The sequence below is a fragment of the Panthera pardus genome, unplaced genomic scaffold (genome assembly GCF_024362965.1).
Source record: "Panthera pardus isolate Hobbes unplaced genomic scaffold, ASM2436296v1 HiC_scaffold_16, whole genome shotgun sequence".
NCBI lineage: Eukaryota > Metazoa > Chordata > Mammalia > Carnivora > Felidae > Panthera > Panthera pardus.
This window is the reverse complement of record NW_026526721.1, coordinates 11668691-11677783: the sequence shown is the minus strand read 5'-3', so window position 1 is coordinate 11677783 and position 9093 is coordinate 11668691.

Genomic DNA, 9093 nt, shown 5'->3' with positions numbered 1-9093 from the left:
GCACCGCAGCGACCAATCGGCACGCAGCAAGTGGCCGGTCGGGGGCGGGGCGGGGCTCGAGGGGCGGGGCAGAGGCGCCACTGGGCGGGGCGAGGGTACCAGGTCTCCACGACCCCCCGGAGCTGTCGGCTGACTCCACGCCTTAGGGTTCTCGGCCGCTTAAACCTGACTGGTCCTGCTGTGTTCCCGACGGCGGCTGGGGCCCGGCTCCCACCGCTGCGTTTCTGCTAGCCAACTTCAAGCGCAGCATCCGTGAGGTCATGCGCGAGGAGAGCCCAAGACCCAGAGGGCAGGTACTCTCTTTGCATGTAGGCCCAGCGGCGTTGGCCGCGCGAGCTGCCCAGAGTAGGGCACGTGCTCCAGAAAAGGGTTCTACGGAACTGAAGGTCTGTAGGGATGCCCGTTTCTAATCCCCACGCTCAGAAATGGAGGCCTAGAAAAGCGCAGTTACTCGTCTAAGGCCACCAACTAGTACTGTTCCACGAGGTAACCAGCACCATACAGCTAGTCTTCTGATTCTGTCCTGATGCTTTTCCAGGGATCCGCCCAGACTCTTGGCTTCCTTGTAATCAGGTCTCTTCCAACGGTCTCCTTTAAAGACACTACGTGTTGCGGTGCTTGGCTGGCTCTGTCAGTAGAGCATGTGACTCTTAATCCTCAGGTTGTGAGTTCAAACCCTACCTTGGGTGTAGAGCTTACTTAGTCAATAAATAAAAATAAAGACATTGCATCTTGAATTTTTAGCATAACTTCAATAGCTTTTGAAAGTCCCATCTAAATCTCCTACAGAATACAAAACGCCGTTTAGTTGTGTGACGAAAAGACACTGGATTTCTGGGAATTATCAATGGGAATCTTAAAACGTTTTTACTTGTGGTATGATGAAATAAAGGTTTTGTGTCCCAGCTTATGGTAGAATGCCATCCCCTTCTATTATGACTCCTATGGATCTTACACATATAAGAGGAACAATCCCTGCTTTGTGGCGTTTTCCCACTATCCCTCAGGTCCCATTTTCATAGACACTACTTTTCTCTTTTATATTTGTCACTTTGCAAGTAATACATTTATAGTTACATTATCCATCATTCTGATACATGTACTAGGGTCTAGTATTCAATAAATATTTGTTGAGGGACACCTGGGTGGCGCAGTTAGGCGTCCGACTTCGGTTCAGGTCATGATCTCACTGTTTGTGGGCTGGAGTCCCCCAAGGGGGTTCTGTGCTGACAGCTCAGAGCCTGGAGCCTGCTTCAGATTCTGTGTCTCCCTCTCTCTCTGCCCCACCCCTGCTTGTGTTCTGACTCTCGAAAATGAATAAACATTGAAAAAAAACTTTAATAAAAAACAATAAAAAATTCAAAAATAAATATTTGTTGAATAATTTATTTTTGAAATATATGCGACCCTAAAACTAGTTATATAACTTAACACAATTTATTAACATATGAGAGTTGCCTTTTTTTAAATAAGATTTTAGATCTTGCTTCTTTTTTTGATTATCGTATTAGGATTAGCTTTGGCTGCAAGTAGCATGGGAAAACACAAAATACCAGTGGCTTAAACAAAAATTGGTATTTCTCTCTTATGTTTAAGAAGTCCAGAGTTAGTCTAGTGCTAGTCTGACACATCATGAGACAGATCTAGACTCATTGTTCCAGCAGGAGAGTCACAAATGTATTTATGCTTTCAAATATATGGGCATTTGGAAGGTATATGGTTCCATTCCCAGTATCACCTCATGGTCTAATAGAGTTGCTGTAGCTCCAGCCATTAGGCTTGCATTCCAACCAGCAGAAGAGAAGACAAAGAAGGGAACACCCCCTCTCTTTAGAAGCATTTCCCAAAGGCTGCATATACCATTTCTGCTTTCATCCTGCTGGCAAAAACTTAGTCACTTAGCTATGTGAAATGTAAAGGAAGACTGGAAAATGGGGTTTCAGTACTGAGGAAGAATGGATATTGGGGGACAGGTAGGAGTTTTTTCATAGTCTTAATGCTCACACTTTTTGAAGTATTAAGTATTTTAAGATTTCCAGAGAATTTGTAAATGCTTTTTTACAGAATATCTATTAGAAAATTCTTGGGGCGCCTGGTGGCTCTGTCGGTTAAGCGTCCGACTTCAGCTCAGGTCACCATCTCACGGTCTGTGAGTTCGAGCCCCGCATCGGGCTCTGGGCTGATGGCTCAGAGCCTGGAGCCTGCTTCCGATTCTGTGTCTCCCTCTCTCTCTGTCCCTCCCCCATTCATGCTCTGTCTCTCTCTGTCTCAAAAATAAATAAACGTTAAAAAAAAAAGAAAATTCTTACCTCCATGTTTGAAGGAACATGTTACTGTTGACCTGCCCTTAGGATGTATATACCTTCACTTGCTTTTTCAGAAGTGTGTGGGGACTTACACTAATGCAACTATCTTCCCTCTCATTCTGTAAACCTCTACTTTACAAAGAGAGTCACACATATATATTTGTGCTTTCAAAAATACGGGCATTTGAAATATATTGGGGTTAAGTTACTTATGTCCACATTTCAATGTCAGCCTTTCAAATGTACTGATTTCAGTATTTCGTAAAGTTGCAAATCAGCTTCAGCAAAACTTCACACCTGCTCTGATTCAAATGGTATTCCATCATGTAGCTACCTAAGTATGTGTTTTCTTAAATTCCTATTACCTAAGAACCTCAGAGAGGCCCTCCTAGATTCTGGAGTCTTTGCGATTTCAGGACCTTTTCAGGTTTGGGCGAGGACAGGTTCTAAAAAGACTGTTTCACCTAAAAGTGGACAGGTAGAATCCGATCCAGTTGGTTCAAGCCTACTAAGAAAAAAGAACAACTCAAGCTGTCCTTTGCACTAGGTTCCACAGATTCTGGTTTGTTCTTATTATCTCAACGCTGTTTCACGAGCTTTAATGGAGTGGCATTCACTTCCCATCTTTTGAAAGTACACGCTAGATGTGTATTACAGGAACTGAAAGACTAAAGCATAATATGTAAACATATACTTCCTAAAATACTGTCTCTTCCTCCATAAACTTACTGGGCTGTGTAACAAAAAGACTTCACATAAGTCAGTAGAACTGTTGTATTTGGATGAAGGTCTTGAGGCTAAGATCACACTCCTGTGGATCTGAAATGACCTTCTCCTGAAAGGATCAATCATTTGGGAGAAAGACTGACCTTCGGGGGGGGGAAATGATACCAAAGCTCAGGGGATTATATGACACAGGCAGAGGAGGAAACCTTTCTCTCTGTAGTTTAAACTCTTGATGACAGTGGATACATTTATCAGTTGACTCCTTCAGTTGCGAGTAACCGGAAAAACAACCTCAAACTGGCTTTTGAGAACACTAGAACAATAATAACAATAACAAAGCAACAGCAACAAAAACTAGTTTTAAACAAAAAAAATGGGGACCTAACCTCAGCAGCAATAGAGACAGAAATAGATATGGAGAAAATGAGAAGTATGATAGTGTCGCAGATGAGTCAGTCTTTTTTATAAGTGTTGTGTTAAAATAATCACCGATGTTGGGTGGCTCAGTCAGTTAGGCATCCGACTCTTACTCTCTACTCAGGACATGATCTCTCAGTTCATGGGATCAAGCCCTGTGTCAGGCTCTGTGCTGATGGCATGGAGCCCGCTTGGGATTCTCTCTCCCTCTCTCTCTGCCCCTCCCTTGCTCTCTCTCTCCTTCTCTCTCAGAATAAATAAATAAACTTAAAAAAAAATCACCTATGTTACGATCCGGGAAAAGGTGGCAATGAAATATTGCAAGTGTGCTATGTCAAGGATATATTCAGACACCAGTGTTTAAAAGATTGATAGGAAGATAAATTCTTCAATGGGAAACAGAGAACAGATGATGGGTCCGAGAAAGACACAGTAGTACAGTCGTACAAGAAGCCAGAGAGAAGTTAGGTAGGAGACCTCTAGGGACAGTATGTGATAACACAGAAACGCAAAATGTGGCCCCCCAAATTAATCATTTCAACCTGTAATTTTTGCCATATTGATTGATTTTCTTTACACTAGAAGGGTAACATATATGAACTATTGCTACAATGCTTATTAATGAAATTATAAGATTACAGAGTTTCCTGTATGTCTACTCTATTAATTATCGATTACCATGTAGCAAATTATCCTCAAACTTAGCAACTTAAAACATCAAGCATTTATTTATTATTTTACATAATAGCTAAGGAGCAGGAATCTGGAAGCAACTTAGCTCAGTTGTTCTGACTCAGGATTCCTCGTGAGCTTAGAGTGAACCTGTCAGTGGTGGCTGCATGCTTCTGAAGGCTTGGCTGAGGCTTTGTTTCCAATAATGCTCACTCACATGGCTGTTGTCTAGGGGCCTCAGTTCCTGCACACATGGGCCCCTGTGCAAGACTGCCTCAAGTCATGGCAACTGGCTTCACCCAGAGCAAGTGATCTAACATCAAGTGAGAGAGCAGGAAGCTTCTAGCCTCAGAAGTGACATCCTATCACTTCTGTTGTATACTATTGGTCACATAGACCACATCTGATACAACATGGGAGGTCACAACACAAAAATGTACGTATCAGAAAGTTAGGATCTTCGGGGATCCTGGCTGGCTCATGCAGGGGAGCGTGTGACTCTTGATCTCAGGGTGGTGAGTTTGAGCCCCAGGTTGAGTTTAGAAATTACTTAAAAATGAAATCTTTAGGGGCACCTGGGTGGCTCAGTCAGTTAAGTGACCGACTCTTGATTTTGGCTCAGGTCATGATCTCATGATTCGTGGGATCAAGGCCCATGTCGGGCTCTCTGCTGACGGCACAAAGCCTGCTTGAGAATCTCTCTCTCCCTCTCTCTCTCTCTCTCTCTCTAGTAGTTGTGTTGTGAATGCATTAGTAAATTAGTTGAATTAGTGGAAAAAAAAATAGTGTGTTTTAAATCATGCAAAGGGGTGCCTGGGTGGCTCAGTCGGTTAAGCAACTGACTTCGGCTCAGGTCATGATCTCACAGGTCGTGAGTTCGATTCCCCGTCAGGCTCTGTGCAGACAGCTCAGATCCTGGAGCCTGCTTCCGATTCTGTGTCTCCCTCTCTCTCTGCCCCTCCCCCGCTCATACTCTGTCTGTATCTCTCTCAAAAGTAAATAAATATTTTTTTTAATTTTAATAAAATAATCACGCAAAAAAACAAGTTGTGTTTACACGTAAAATATAATTCTGTTCCAGGCTTAGATTATCATGAACAGATTTTTTCACCCGCATGAATGTCTGGTGAGATATTTGAATGTTGACCAAGACATGGAACAATTCTTCTTTTTCGTCACCCACCCTGCTCACTGCGGACACTCAGCATCCCTGGCTCCCCCTCCTAAATGTTTGTGGTCGGGGAGGGGGGGCCGGTGATGTTCGAAATATTTAACAATTAGGATTGCATGGACTTATCAACCAATCAGAATAGATGCCAGACAGCACAACGTACTGGTCCAAAAGGGCTAAATAGAAACTCTGCCAGTAGTGCCTCTGCAGCCATGTTGTCATCTGAAGATTCCTCCACAAATTTCCAAAATATCCTCCGGGAGCAGTAATGCCTCCACCGAGTTACTACTGAGGACCTCAGCCTGACCCAGCATTTCATATTCATCATCTCTAAGGATTACAGCTATCCTTGCAAGTTAGGTCTGATTACAGTTGGCCCTTGAGCCATGTGGGGGTTAGGAACACCAACCCCCCCCCCCCACGCAATCAAAAACTCACATATGTGGGGCGCCTGGGTGGCTCAGTCGGTTGGGCGTCCGACTTCACCTCGGTCATGATCTCGCGGTCCGTGAGTTCGAGCCCCGCGTCAGGCTCTGTGCTGACAGCTCAGAGCCTGGAGCCTGTTTCCGATTCTGTGTCTCCCTCTCTCTCTGCCCTTCCCCCATTCATGTTCTCTCTCTGTCTCAAAAAAAAAAAAAAAAAAAAAAAAAAATTCACCTATGACTTTTGACTCCCCAAAAACTTAACTGCTAACAGCCTACTGTTGACTGGAAACCTAACTGATGACATAAATAGTCTATTAACATATTATAATGATATATAATGATAACATTATAAAACACATATTATGTGTTTTATACGTCTTATACACTGTGTTCTTAGAACGAAGGAGAGAAAAACAAATGCTATTAAGAAAATCATAAGGAAGAAAAAGTATAACTGGTCTTGAGCAGTTCAGACCCCTGCTATTCAAGGGTCAACTATAAACTCATTCGACAGATGAAAAACAGAAACTCAAGAAGGTCACATAGCTAATGAGTGGCAAAATCTGGGTCCGAATTCAAGTCTCCCTAGCTCCAAAGCCTCACTGCCTCTTTCTTGTGGTATCGGGGGCAGTAAAGGGCAAGAATGACAGTCCAGGGGCACCTGGCTGGCTCAGTCAGAACAGGATGCGACTCTTCATCTTGGGGCCATGAGTTCAAGCCCCACGTTGGGTGTAGAGATCACCTAAATAAATAAATGAACTCAAAAATAAAAGAATGACAGTCCCAATAAAACACACTGAATTCAAGACAGTCCCCGGAAACTCAGTGTCTTGAATCTTCACTGCAGACGCTTCCCTAATGTGATCTGCTCCAGTGTCCTCTCTGCCAACACCTTGGCACGGTGTGGGTAAGAACAGGGATCTGGAGTCAGACCAACCATACACAATCTGGGTTCAGATCCCAACCCTTGACACTTTCTAGCTGTGTGACCCAAAGCAAGTTACCTAACCTCTCTGAGCCTCACGAGTTTCCTCATTTCTCAAAAAGAGTTAATAACAGGACCTGTTGTAGGATTGTCGTGAAGATTAGTTAGTGCAAGGAAAGCATTCAATAAGTAAGCTATTGTCACTTTCTCTGTACCTCATACCTTATGACGCATTATTATGCCATATCTCATTCCTGATCCGTGACGACTTCAACGTGCATTTGCTGTCTCTATGCCTCAAGGTCTCTCTCTGTGTAACCTTGTGCTGCTATTTATTTCATCTGCTCAGTATTGATTAGTTCTTATTTCCAGGAGAACATACAACGATCTCATGCAGGCTGAATAAAGCTAGATGTGTTGATTTGGAAAGATCCTCAAGATTCATTAATAGACAGTGGAAGAGAAAGATAAGATAAGATAAGATAATATAAGATAAGATAAGATAAGATAAGATAAGATAAGATAGTGTGTTTACATGTATCTGTTTTTGAGAGACAGGTGGAGAAATGGTGTGTGTATATAAATTATATATATAAATAAAGGATATTGTGGTGGCAGGATAATGGCTTCCCCAAATAGGTCCTAATTCCCAGAATCTGTGAATATGTTATGTTACTTAATTAAAGGAAATTAAGGTTGCTAATCGAGTGACCTTAAAACAGGGAGATTATGTTGGATGATCTGGGTGGGGCCGATGTAAGTCCAAGGGTCCTGTAAGTGGAGGAGGGAGGCAGGAGAGTCAGAGTAATGTGACTAGGGGGAAGGCTAACCTGCTGTCGCTGGCTATGAAGATAGAGGATGGGGACACAAGCCAAGAATACAGGTGGCTTCTAGAAGTTGGAAAAAGCAAAGAATCAGATTCTCTTCTCCCCTAGAGCCTCCAGAAGGAATGAAACCCCACCAACACCTTGATGTTAACTCAGTAAGATCCGCTTTGGGCTTCTGGCCTCTAGAACTGTAAGACAACAAATTTATGTTATGTGAGCCACTAATTTTGTAGCCATTTGTTACTAAAGCATAAAAACAAATAAACAAAAAACTAGTAGATGTGCAAGAAGTGGTTGATGGCATTTAGATCTGGGAAGTAGGGTTGGGAGGTCTGGCTCTGGGGGGTGAGGAGGTCTGGGATAAAGGGGAATTCATTTGTTCATCACCTATCCTTTTGCATTGATTGAATTTTTTACTATATACACGTGAATTTTCAAGATAAAAAAAGGTTTTATTTTTCCAAACAAAGAACCTTATGTTATTGTACTATAAAACACTTTACCAGCCAGTTGATGTATTCCTTGCTCTTGGGCCAATTTGGCTTTGGCCCCTGTGGGCAGGCAGGCACCATAAGTGATAAGCTTAAAACAGGCATCACCCAAACTTCTCAAGGTACTCATGTCCGTAAGAGTGGGACCCAAAGGCACGCACAGGTATTCTTCCTCACTCTGCCAGCTCCCTGACGCTCCTGTCCAGAAGGTTACGGAATCACGTCTCAAGGCCACTCTGTCTTGGGTGTTGGAGAGAAGAGAAGAGGGGAAAGGCAGGCTCTTTAGGCCTCTTCTTCCCCAGAGGCTCTGGGCAACATGATGTGTGGTGGGAAATAGTGGGGACGGACCCCTTACCCACTGCCTAATCACCTGCTGAGTTCTAGAATAAAAGGTTTTGTCTATGTAATTAAAGACCATGTTCTTGGGGCGCCTGGGTGGCTCAGTCTGTTGGGTGTCAGAGCCTGGAACCTGCTTCGGATTCTGTGTCTCCCTCTCTCTCTGCCCCTACCCTGCTCACACTCTGTGTGTGTCTCTCTCTCTCAAAAATAAGTAAACATTAAAAAAAATTTTTTTTAAAAGACCATGTTTTTTCAATCATTTTTTACAAAATGTGCACTTGCTTTTATCTGTTTTTCTCCACTTTGTGGATTCTTGTTTATATAAGGCCATCACTCAGCTTGCTAAGAGTGGCTATTTATTTAAGAAAAACAAAGAGGCGCGCCTGGCTGGCTCAATCATGGAGCGTGCGACTTTTGATCTTGGGGATGTAAGTTCAAGCCCCACACTGGGTGTAGAGATGACTTAGAAAAATAAAATCTTAGGGGAAAGTGGGTGATGGGCATTGAGGAGGGCACTTGTTGGGGTGACCACTGGGTGTTGTATGGAAACCAATTTGATAATAAATTATATTAAAAAATAATAAATAAAATAAAATCTTTAAAAAAAAAAAAGAGGACACAGTAGCAAATGCCTGGGAATACTAACAAAGTTTTGTGGGGTTTTGCAGAAACTTGTGCACATTAATCAACATTTGCTAGAGATGTGAAAACATCTAAATTTAAACTCTTAAAACATTGGCTGTCATTTTTATGCTTAATTTAAAACAGTTCTCTTACTCTTTATGCTTCTGAAG